Here is a 12,595-nt window from a genome sequence, read left to right on the forward strand (position 1 = left end):
GGCGTTCAGGTCGCCCCCAACGATGAATCGGGAGCTAGTACGGGTGATGGCGGTCAGGTCCTTCTTGAATTGGATGTCTAGGCCGTTGCTTGTGGTACACTGACGTGGGCAGTAAACAGCGATGAACTGGACGTTTCCAGTTGGTGATTCCACCTCCACACTAATGGCCTCGATGATAGAAGTGCGGATGTGGGGCGAAAATTTGATTCCCTTTCTGACGATGACCGCTACACCACCCCCCCTGGAGCTGGTGCGATCAAGCCGGATAATGTTGTGGTCAGGTAACCAGAAGCTGTCACTGGACTTTAAGTGGGTCTCGTTTAGAAGAACCACGTCGATGCTATGCTTGCGGAAGAAGTCGGCAAGCTCAATCTGTTTTGCTTTTACAGAGCAAGCGTTCCAGGTAGCGATGGTTAGCGGCTTAGACACCATACTGGATGATGAACTTACCGAGCACTTGGATCTGTTCGGGCTTATTGCGGCACTAACGTAGAGCACCGGACATGTTGACGAAAATTTCCATCAGTTCATCCGCTGAGAACAGATCGGGGTTGTTGTTTTGCGCTGGTGGGTTGTCTCCAGAATCCAGGGGGGATGGAGAGCTTTGGCCAGCAGAATCACCAGAAGTTGCTTTAGCGGAATGCACCCGCGAATTCGCTTGCCTTTGCTGAGGAGCACGAAGAGGCGGGAAATGCTCCGTCCGAAATGCCGGGACTTTGTCCTTCTTGCGCCCTGGTTGGTTGTTAGTTGCCGCCTGTTTTCGGATGCGTTTAAAGTCCTCGCGTTTGGAGCACTGTCTGTCGGAACCTTGGTGAGCACCACCACAGTTGGCGCATTTTAACGCCACGGCTCCATCCGCAGGGCAGTTGGAAGTGGCGTGTTCTTGAGCGCAGTTGCTGCAGCGTGGCTTGATGTTGCAGTTGCGGGTACCGTGTCCAAAATTGAGGCACCGCTGGCACTGCGTTACGTCACGATGGCCGCAACGGTATGGCTCCCAGCGGACGATGATGCAATTGATGGAGCGGATGGCTTTCAGCGCGTTGAGCGTCACCGTTCCCTTCTGGAAGTGTACCAGGAAAAGGCAATCCGGATACGCCTTCACATTCTCGTCTCTTCTTATCATCCGATAGACGGCACTTGGGGCCAGCTTGTACCGGTCCCTGATTTCAGCTTCGATAAACTTCGAGTCAAAGTTTGGTAGGCCCCTGATGACGACCTTGAATGTTTTCTCACCGGGAATGTCGTGGGTGAAGAATTCCGCCTTGGAAGTCCTCAGGTGGGCGACGACCAAGTCATACTCCGCTTTGGTATGGAGCACAACCTTGGTGCCGACTCTGCCCAACTTGTATTCGGCTTTAACGCCCAGCGTCGCTAGGTCCGCGATGAGCTCATTAAGATGAGCATTTTTTACTACCAATGGAGGTAGCTTCACTTTTGCCGCAGTCGGGCCGGCAAAATTTTCGTTGTCGATGGCGTCGCCGAAATCACCGATGTCGCTGGCGTTCGTTGCTGTGACGTCATCACGTCCACTCGCACCATCGGACTGGCCTTGGTTTTTCTTCCTCTTCTTGAATCGCTTCACCGTGGCGGAGGTGGTATTTCCAACATCGGTGGGAAGAGTAGTGTACCTATTTGAAATAGGTACACTCGTGCTACACTCACCACTGTTCTTCTCCATTTTCTCACGGAGCCTGCTCCGGAAGCGCTGTCTTCCCATCACACGATGCGACCGACACTACTGAAGACGCGAATAAACGTTTGGAATAAACTATCGAACAACTCGGCAGAGCGAGCCTAGCTAGACTATCAGCAAGAAACGAAAATAAAAAAGCAGTACGCTTAGAAGGAAAAGCTGGCTGTGGAACTTCTCGTCGTTGCTTTGCTCATCGCTTTCAATGTAACTAACGTCGATTTTCTAGTTAAACGAACCTCATTATGGCTTTCAATCCCCTTTCACGAACACTCTATCACCGCTCTTTCAATTTGTTTAAAATGCGTTATGTCCCGTTTTCGGTCATTTTTTTTAGATAAATATATGAATGGAAGATAAATTAGAAATATGACGTGTAATCTTCAAGTGTTTTCACGTGAGAAATGCTTTAAATGTGTTATTTCATTTTCCGTCATATACGTCATGAAACCTCTGTTGATGTGTTTCATGAAAGAGAAAACTATCAAAGTCGAGCGCTTTTGCTCATCCGTTTCGACGAAGCTTGAAAGGAAGACCAATGGAGCGACGGGAGAAAGAGAGACAAGTGATTGAACATTTGTTTGTGCACGCCGACTGAGGTTCTAGAATGCTGCGAAGCTGTTCGACTTTAACAGAAAAAGAAAGCCAGCTGTCTCTTCGTCGCATCGATTTGGTCGATTGAAGCTGATATTGTGACGCCCTGATGACGACTGCGTTTGGGAACAACGTTTATTTCATGAAAACAGTGAACAAATTATCACTTTTTATTTGTACTTTGGATAATGCTTGACATTCATTACCACTTTTTCAATAGTTTCTTGTTGGAAATCACCAGTTGGAAGCATTGCGTAGACATATTTCTGATCGATTGGTGATAAAATTATTGAAATTGATCCAGGGGCAGCTGTGCTATTAATGTTCAAAATCTTTCATAATTTTGGTTCATGTTCCATTTTCGGTTTTCACAAAGAATTTTATTTCCATTTCGTCAAGCCAGTGTAGACTACATACAATGATTATTACAATGTTTACTTACATACTATGCATTAATTCTATCCTGTTTTAGCTTTGTTTTTTTTTTGCTGCTTGGACATAGTGATGTCAATAGTTCCGCAATGCAAATTATATAGGCGATCATTCGATTGATTGGGCTATTTTTTGCATAGTTTTTTCTGTACGATGTTTCTGAAAATAAATTCCGTGTTCTAAGATATCGACAAGGTGTGTAAAAATTTAATTGTGCGAGAATTTCAGCCGAATCTATGCGCATTGAAATAATGTCGTTGATGAAGAAAAGCATTGCAAATTGGCGGCGCTCCTTAAGTGTTTGTATATTGATGAGCATGCAGCGCGCTTCATAAGATGGTAATGGAAATGCAGTCCAATTCAATTTACGTAAAGCATATCAAAGGAATTGCGTTTTTCGTGTATGGAAATGTATGGATTCCATACTAGGTGGCAGTATTCCAGAATTGGCCTTACATATATGGTATATAAAAGCTTAATAGTGTATGGGTCTTCGAAATTATGACTGAACCTTTTGATGAAGCCTAGCATTCTGTTTGCTTTACTAATGATACTATTATAATGTTCTATAAAAGTTTGTTTGGAGTCTAGGATTACACCTAGATCTCTTACAATTTTGCTTTTTTCTACTATTTGGTTGCCTAATGATATTTCAATATGCGGTGTTTCAATTTTTCTGCTAAATGCTATTGCAGTACATATTTTTACGTTCAGTTGAAGTAGACTTTTACTACACCAGGTGTGGAATATATTGATTTCATTCTGGAATTCTTCTGCATCGCTAGAATTACTTATTTCCATAAAGAGCTTCATGTCGTCTGCATATACAAGCAATTTTTTTTTTAAAGTATGTAGGAAATGTCGTTTATGTACAAAATAAAAAGAAGTGGGCCTAAATGAGAACCCTGGGGAACCCCAGAGGTGACTGAAATTGGTTCTGAAAGTTTATTTTGAAAGCGGACTATTTGTTTACGATGTGTTAGGTATGATTGAAGCCAATTCAAAAGTCCAGGCTCCATTCCTATTTTCTGCAATTTGAGGATTAATAATGGTATGTCAATGCGGTCAAATGCTTTACTGAAGTCGGTGTATAGCGCTTCAACGTGCTTGCCACTGTCCAACGCTTTAATAATGAAAGATACATATTCTAGAAGATTAGAGGTAGTTGAGCGACCTTTAAAAAATCCGTGCTGTTTACTTGTAGTTAGATTTTTCACCTGCTGAAAAATATTGCCGTTTACGATTGATTAAAAAAGTTTTGGAATGCAAGAAATAATAGCAATTCCACGATAATTTCGAATGTCTGATTTTGCACCTGATTTGAAAATAGGTACCAAATAAGATGATTTCCAAATTTCAGGGAATTTTCCATTTTTCAGAGACATGTTGAAAAGACGCTCTAGAGGAAATGCGAGTTCTTCAGAAAGGTTTTTCAAAAATATGGGTGCGATGCCATCAGGTCCAGACCCTTTCGACGCGTTTAAGTTTTTTAGTGCATTGAGGACTTCATGTTGAGAAAGTTGGTTGACAGAGATGTTTTTAGAAATTTCAGGAATGAATGCAAAGAAATCGCGGTCACGATCTTCTTCGGAAAATGTGGTGTATACTTCTTGGAAGAAATTTGCAAAGAGATTGCAAATTTCAGAAGAATTCTCACCTACATTTGCATCCAAATTCATTCGCGAAGGAAAATTGCTGCTTTTTAATTTCGTGTTTACATAATTAAAAAAGTTCTTAGGACATGATTTAACTTCATTTTCGACTTTGCGGTTATAGTCCTCATAGGCAGAGTTGATGGCTGTATTTAATTGGTTGCATAAGTTGTGATAGTTTCGCAAATTGGTTTCAGTTTTTTCTTTTTTGTATAGTTTATGTGCTTTCTGTTTTTTATTCTTTAAATTTTCCAGTTGTGGATTGAACCATGCGGGTAGTTTATTGTTTTGTGTTCGTCTTCTTTTTTTGATGGTACAGTTTCTAAAATTAGGCTTTGAAGAATTGAGTGAAATTTTTCTACTTCAGTATCGACATTTCCTTCAATACTTATTAAATTTTGCCAATTTATTGTACATAGTCTACGTTTGGCTTCTTCGTAATTTACTTTATGGTATTCCGGCACTTCCTCGTATTCCCAGTCGCTGAAGGAAGAAGAATTTTGTACGAAGATTGAGTATTCAATTGCTGTGTGAAACACTTCATTTTTCCATAAAGGTGCTAATGATGTATCCACACAGAAGTCTTCAGTACAATTTGTAAATAAAAGGTCTAAATATGAGTTTTGTTGATTTTTTACATGGTTTATTTGATTAAGACCAAAATAAGATATTTTGTCGAATAATAATTGTAATGTTTCGTCTTCACCTACGACCGGGAGTAAAAATGATTCATTTTCAATGTCTGTAATAAAGTCTGCGTTTCGTTGATTGAAGTCGCCATAAATATGCAGTTTTACTTCTGGTTCCATATTTGACATTATAGTTTCAACAATTTGAAAAAATAGTTCAAAAGACTGCTTGTGGGCATGTTTAGGTGGAAAATACACAGAAGAAAAAATGTGTATTTCACCGGCAATAAGTGCTTTGACCCAGACATTTTCAAATTCCTTGTGCTTATTTGTTATGATTTCTTCAGAAGTAAAGTCAGCATTGATGGCAATGAGCACTCCACCACCAGACTTTTTATTACAGAGTTGAAAATTCCTGTCGTGCCGGAATACATTAAAATTGTTTCCAAAAATTTCTTCGCTTCTGACGCTTTCGTCCCAGCTTGTTTCAGTTCCAAGAATTATTTGAAAAGAAGAAGATAGAATGTTCTGGTGGATTTCTTTCATTTTAGCTGGGCTTTTCATGCGGTTGAAATTTTTTCAATACACCAAAATTTCAGTCGCATTCTGTTGAGGAAGTGAAGAGATTTTTGGAGGGTCAGTATTACTTACATTAGCAGGGTCTACCTCATGTAGAGTGTCGTCATTCGATAATAATAATTCCCTTGCATGGGAATAGTCGTCGTTACTTCCTTTAGTAGAGTGCGTCAGTGCCGTTGAAAATTTGGAGGACTGTAAAATTTGCGAGCGGCCTCCCTAGTTTGCTGCAGTCGTTGTGTGCGTTCACTAAGTAGGAACGCGCGGTGTGAATTCAGGTCTGCCAAAGCGTCGGTGCGTGGAATTCCGAGTTCTTCGTGAACGTCCAGGAAAATTTCGCGTAAAAGGGCTGTTTCCGTTGGTAGTCCTTCTGCTGCCAGCATTAAAGTTGCACTAGTTTTAGTGATTCCGCGAATGCATACTGAAGGTGGCTGGTCGTACAAGTATGAAAGATAAGTCCGCGCAATGTCCATAATTTTGGGGTCCCGCAGCCGTGCCTTCAAAAAGCGTCGGTCGCCAATTGCAGACTGTTCCGTGAGTCTGACTATAGGCGGACACATTGGGTCCAGGATTGGAGGGTGTTCATGTCCGGTTGGCCTTTCGGCGCGATAAGGGTGAATAGTTTCCCCTTTTTCGAAGTTAATGAATTTTAGTCCATTGTCTGTGCTTGGTGGACGAGAAAATTGTTTACGTGCAGCAGCCAAAAGCTCTTTGTCCAGAGGTAATGCCGTATGTGCATGTGTGGAGTTAATAAGTGTCGACGTTCTTATTCCATTGCTATGATTGTTGGTATTGCTGTTGTTGTTGTTGTTGTTGTTGTTGTTGTTGTTGTTGTTGTTGTTGTTGTTGTTGTTGTTATTGCTGTTGTTGTTGTTGTTGTTGTTGTTGTTGTTTTTGTTGTTGTTGTTGTTGTTTTTGTTGTTGTTGTTTTTGTTGTTGTTGTTGTTGTTGTTGTTGTTGTTGTTGTTGTTGTTGTTGTTGTTGTTGTTGTTGTTGTTGTTGTTGTTGTTGTTGGTGGTGTTATTATTGCTGTTGTTGTTATTGTTGTAGTTGTCTGTTTTGTTCTTGTTGTTGTACTGATATGAATTTTCCTGGTGATGTTCCTTTCGTTGCTTTCGCCTACGTCTGGCTTTTTCCTTTTGTACCCCAGTATAGAAATAAAGACGTAGTCCTGCGTCAAAAAAAAAACGTTACAATATCAGATCCTACAAGAAGCAAAAAGCACCCAAAAGGACGGATTCACAGAAAGCTTCTTCGAAAATACGGTTACGGAACTTGTATGACGTTCTCTTTCAAAAGCCGAACCGGAGTATTTTGATGGACGACGAAACGTACGTCAAATTGGATACCAGTACACTTCAAGGGCCGCAACTTTTCAACGCTGAGCAGAGGACAGATGTGCCTGATAATGTGCGATACATCCGAACCGAAAATTTTGGAAAAAAGGTTTTGGTGAGGCAAGCCATTTGCTCCAGTAGCTTGAAGAGTTCTTCGTATTTCACAACGTGCACAATCAATGTTGAAAATTATAGAAAAGAATGCATAAAAAAATGGCTTCTCCCCATTTACCGAAAGCATATGGATCCTCCATTGTTTTAGCCGGATCTGGCATCTGCTACAGTGGAGATGCTCAAGAAGAAAAAAAGTAGAAGGGTCTGTGCCTAGGGGCACGAACGGGAGCTTGACGTAGGACCGCTAGTTGACGGAATACATGTGAAGAGCATTTAGTTCTTTTAATTGATCAATTATTTATTATCTCAACACTTTCCGTTTTTGAATTGTAGGCGTACCAAATTTGTACTATTTTTTTCAAAGAGAAAGTTGATTAAGAGAATCAATTAAAATCACTTGCACCCCTGCTTCCAAGTTTGGTTAGAAGATTACAACTGTGGAGAGCATTTTGTGTGGTCGTGTTGGGGGCTTGTGGTCCTGAATATGGACAAACAAGCACAGATAAATTAAGCTTGAAGGCCCTGAAAAGGGCCGTTTTATTGAAGAGGACATCCATGGCCACTTACGCTTGGCGTGTTTAGTGTAGGTGACAGCATCACGGACCTCATTTTCCAGGAACACCTTCAGCACACCTCGTAGATCAGACCGGAGATACGTTTGACACCACCACGGCGAGCCAGACGACCGATGGTGGTTATCTTGAAGAACTCCTGAAGTTTAGTTCCTGCAGTTTATTTCTTATTTCTGAGATAACTAAACTCAAATTTGTGTCGATCTCATTCGCCGTGATATCACCATGAAAGATATCGGCACCGGTGGTTAGCGTGATTACCTCTCACCCCAGCAGGCCAGGGTCCAATCTCAGTCGGCACCACCGGCATGTTCTAAGGCATAACATCTCTGCTTCCAGTTTGATTACATGAGCATTTTGTGTGATCGTTGGTTCTGAATATGGACAAACAGACAGATGAATTCTATTCCTACTCTTTACTGTAATAAGCTTGGTGGCCCTGAAAAGAGCCGTTTTGTTGCCAAAGTTGGTGATGATTTAACCTCCGAAACCAAATAGAGTGCTTCTCTGTCACTTCAAAACGTAGATGACATCCATGGCCGCTTACGCTTGGCGTGTTTAGTGTAGATGACAGCATCACGGATCTCATTTTTCAGGAACGCCTTCAGCACAACTCGTAACCGGAGATACGTCAGACACCGCCACGGCGAGCGAATATGGCGATGAGTGTGCAAAATATTACGCAATTCCATCCTCTCTATTCGCACGCGCCCAAGGATAGGAGGCGAATGCCACTTCGACTTGTTTCGTCTACTTACTACTCTCTGACGACTGTGCTGGGGAAGCAGCATATGCATGTAGGTAATTGGTGGATTTGTTAGTTAATTCGACGCTTTTGGACAATGCTGGACATTTACCAGTTTTTCAATAGTTTCTTGTTGAAAATCAACATTCGGATGGATTGATATCAATGCGTAGCTATATTTCTGATCGATTGGTGATAAAATGATTGAAATTGGACCAGGGGCAGCTGAGTGATTAACGTTCAAAATCTTTCTTAATTTGTTACATGTTGCATTTTCGGTTTTCACAAAGTGTACTCCCATATAGAAATCAAAGACGTAGTCCTACGTCAAAAATCGATTATGTCGAAAAATTCCAAAATCCCCCAAACTGCCCTGAACTGCGTCCTATCGAAAGATACTGGGCAATAATTAAACGGCATCTTAAGAAAGATTGAAGAGAAGCAAGCTCTATTATCTGCTTCAAGAAAATTTGGTCTGATGCACAACGAAAAGTTAAGAAGAAAGTTGTGCAGAATCTAATGGGCGGTATCAAGAGAAAAGTCCGAGCGTTCTTCAGAAATTAGAAGTAAACATTCAAAATCACGCGATTTCGGTCATATTTTTGTTTATTTTCATTTATATAAAGTAAACTTATGAATTCGTTCGAAAATAAATATTTTCCTTTGAGAAACTTTTATTAATGAACAGTCCTTATGGCGCAAACGTTACATTGGTCCTTTTGAAAAAGTACTCGAGAACTGGTTTCAACTGTTGCTAAAAATATATTACTTCTTAAATGTCCTAATGTATTTTTGAAAATTGATGTTTTTACTCGTGGTGTTTTGCAGTTTACAAAATCGGAAAATTTGCTATTTGCTTAAAAGCGCCCTTAATGCCCTGACCTGCACACGCCAGCACAGACACGGTGTGTAGCAAATGTGTGTAGTTTCCTGCATTAATTGATGCATAAATTACAGAGCTCCCCAAGAGCTCCGGTGGGGCTCTTAAGGGCTAGAAGCTCGTACCGCATGCATGTGTGTTCCGGCTTCCACGAGTATGTGAAAGAAGAAAGATAGTACCAACAACTGTTGGTACCTACTACATAGTAGGTAAAAGTATGCAGCAAGATCCTGGTCCGTAAGATTTGCCTGGAACTTCCTCCGGTCAGAAGTGGGGGAGATGATGCTGCAGCGCACACCTCTTGCCATTATCGCACACAACAACTGGCGGGCGTTTTATCGGAAATTTATGCATGTTATTATAGTGAGGAGGCGAGAAAGAAGGGCGTAAGATACAGAATGCATGCATGGTACGGGTAAGCACCCCTCTTGAAAGAAGAAAGGATGCACAAATTAGTCTTTGGGCGTGAAATGAGAAAATTGTTTTACTTTCATCATATGCTCGGAAGTGCAGCGCCAAAAGTGCTTCTAGGGAAACGACTGCAATTAGGAAATACACGTGGATTCAAGAGATGTGTAATTTTGGAAGACATGTAATTTTCTGAAAGCCTGCAAGTGGCTCTGCGAAGAAGTTAATTTATCTGCCAGCATTGCGTTTGATTTTCAGAAGCGGAGCAATAATTTTACATACATGACTGCTGTTTGACACACGTGTTGGCAACAGTAATGAAAGTAATAAATGTAATAAAAATAGATTTTTACGGTGAAAACCTAAGGAAGCCTAACCATGAAACTTCAAAAGCGCACATGTTAGCTCCCGCAAAGCGTACAATAATGAAATTATAACTCGCTGTTTGTTGCCTTTCGTGAACGTGAGTTTCCAGTTTCAATTTTGTGGGAGTGGACATGTGTGTTTTCAAGTTTTAAGCTAAAGCTTCCTTTGAGATTTCTATTTTTCTTTTATTCTCAAAAATCCTATGTATGTACACGTATGTTTCAATTTTAATCTTAATTTGCAAGCTTCATTTTTGGCGCTCCTAAACTTATTAACTCAAATTGATTTCCAGGGTAAAATTCTTAAAATAATCCCGTCTGCAACCTTCCCAGCATTTTGTAAGTCTTTAAACGACAGTCCTCGCATCAAGTTCATGCCCCTCCCCCTCCCCCTCGCCGTCGACATTATTTAACACTTGTCGTGTCAAGCCTATTTACACATTCGCCTCCCCCGTTTTCCTCTGCTGAAGCATCACTTTTGGGCGAAAGTAGCATCAGTCCCTCACGTTGAATCACTTTCAAGTGCACACTCCTTCGTGCTACCGGGACTGTCGTTGGCGGGTTAACTCGCTCAGTGTCAAATTGAGGCACCTCGAAACAACGCTGAATAAAGCGTTTGGTTGGATCCTCGTCTTTCCCAGTAGAGCTGGCGAAAGGCCAGTATGCTTCAGTCCTAAAAAACATGCTGGGGGTAAAATAAAGCATTCCTTTGTTATCGCTTCTGTCAGCCCAGGCAGGAAGAAAGAAACACCGAAAGCAGGGATTTTCTTATTATTCCGGGGAAATGAAAGGAAAAGGTTCAGCTTCTCCTCACCCGGAAAGGTCATTTTGTTAAGCCCCGATCGGTAGGGTGCAAGAATTTACACCACTTTTGACCCTCTTTCTTTCGCTTAATTTGCGTTTAAGGATAAATTAAACATTGACTTTCGATTTTTTTTCCCTTCCGGAGTATGAACCGAACTACCCCTTATTGCTGCGTGACCAAGATTTGGGTGTGAAAAGCTTTTAAAAGATTTGATCCCCTTCGCAGCCCCGGGGGGACAAGACGGTGTTCGAATAACAATGACTACTGGCTTTAATTGCTGTTCGATGCTGTAAGACCTGCGCGGAAAGTTTGTGAACTCGAAAGCTCAGTGATGAGATTGCATCATCCAAGGGGTGTGACCCGCCTGAAGTCCAGTGGCTCTTTAGCAGTCATTTCCGATTGCCTCTTCAGCGAGCAAACAGTGCAAATTGTCACCATCGCAAATGCAGGTCCTACCAAAACAGAACCAGAAGAGGGAAAATGGGCGTTTTCCGCAAATTATGACAATTACACGCGGAAAGCTGCAGACGCCATGCCACGGACCGTGGTGAAGTTAAAACCGGTAGCGAAAAAAAAAAAGACCAACCACACCACAGCACAGTGGTGCGAAAGGCCAAATCCATGAACTTTTTGCATTAGCACCTTTCACAGAAGTTTTTTGCAATAGGGTGTCTTCAGAAGAGTTTTTATAAATGACAAGACCCATTGAATGAAGTTAAGTTTTAGTTCGGAATATCACCATAGGGGGTGCTGCAAAATCTAACTTTTTAGTTTGACCATATAGAGATATAAAGTCTCAAGTTAAGTTTAGGTTGTTTCATAACTAAAAACTTTGTAGAAGATGCCATGTCACTATCTGCTTGTGATTTTGAGTTATAAAGCGTAGGGTCTCAAAAATCCGTTTTATGTAAATATTTCCAAAATCAATTGTTTTAGATGCCTATAATGTCATGGAACTTTTTAAAAATCAATAAAATACACAACTTTACTAAAGACAAAAAAGTGCTATCTGCAAAACAGAAATTGTTGTAGGCGATATCAGCTCAAAAATAGATAAATTTCAAGCATCCACAAACTTCAAAGAGGCAAAAAGAGGTAGACGGCTCCTCAATATGATGAAACTATAGTGAAAATACTATCATTTCATCTAGTAGTAATCTGTATCCCGTTGTGCCCACAGACCCCATATAACATTATATAGTTTAGATAGTCTATTCCATTGATTATTATTATATAATACTTATTTATTTTCATTGCCCTGATAAATAATTTCCCGTTGAAGCCTTGTTCAATTGGAGTCACTACTTTCGTTTGACTCCAAATCAGTGTCTTCCAGCTGGTGAATTGATTGTAGATCCAGCATATTTCTTGCATCCTCAACCAAATCCATCTCTCGCTTGTCGCTAACATCTCTTAAACTAGAAATGAATGGATCTGACTATTCTAGGAGCCGATGCATCAAGTCTTCATTCACTGTCGTCCTAGATATCTTCCTGGTATGATCGATTCGGTACCTTTTAAAATATGTTTATTAGACCTGTTCATTTTAAACGAAATGTTCCGAATGTAACGGGTCAACCGTGATTACTGTTCGTCATGTTAATTTGTACTTCTGTGTAAATTTTCAGCAAAATCGATGATGATTTAGAGGTGCTTCAAGTTAATTTTATGTTTTTAAGGTAATTTACGGCTTACAATATTTGTATCTCGAGACTGAAATAACGAAAACTGCTGTAACAACTTTCATAGCAAAGTTTAATGTGTCATGTATCAACTTTGTAACCAAAGGTTGACTA

The sequence above is a fragment of the Ochlerotatus camptorhynchus genome, unplaced genomic scaffold, assembly GCF_037179485.1.
Source record: "Ochlerotatus camptorhynchus isolate MF236.1 unplaced genomic scaffold, CSIRO-AGI_Acam_v1.1 ptg000193l, whole genome shotgun sequence".
NCBI lineage: Eukaryota > Metazoa > Arthropoda > Insecta > Diptera > Culicidae > Ochlerotatus > Ochlerotatus camptorhynchus.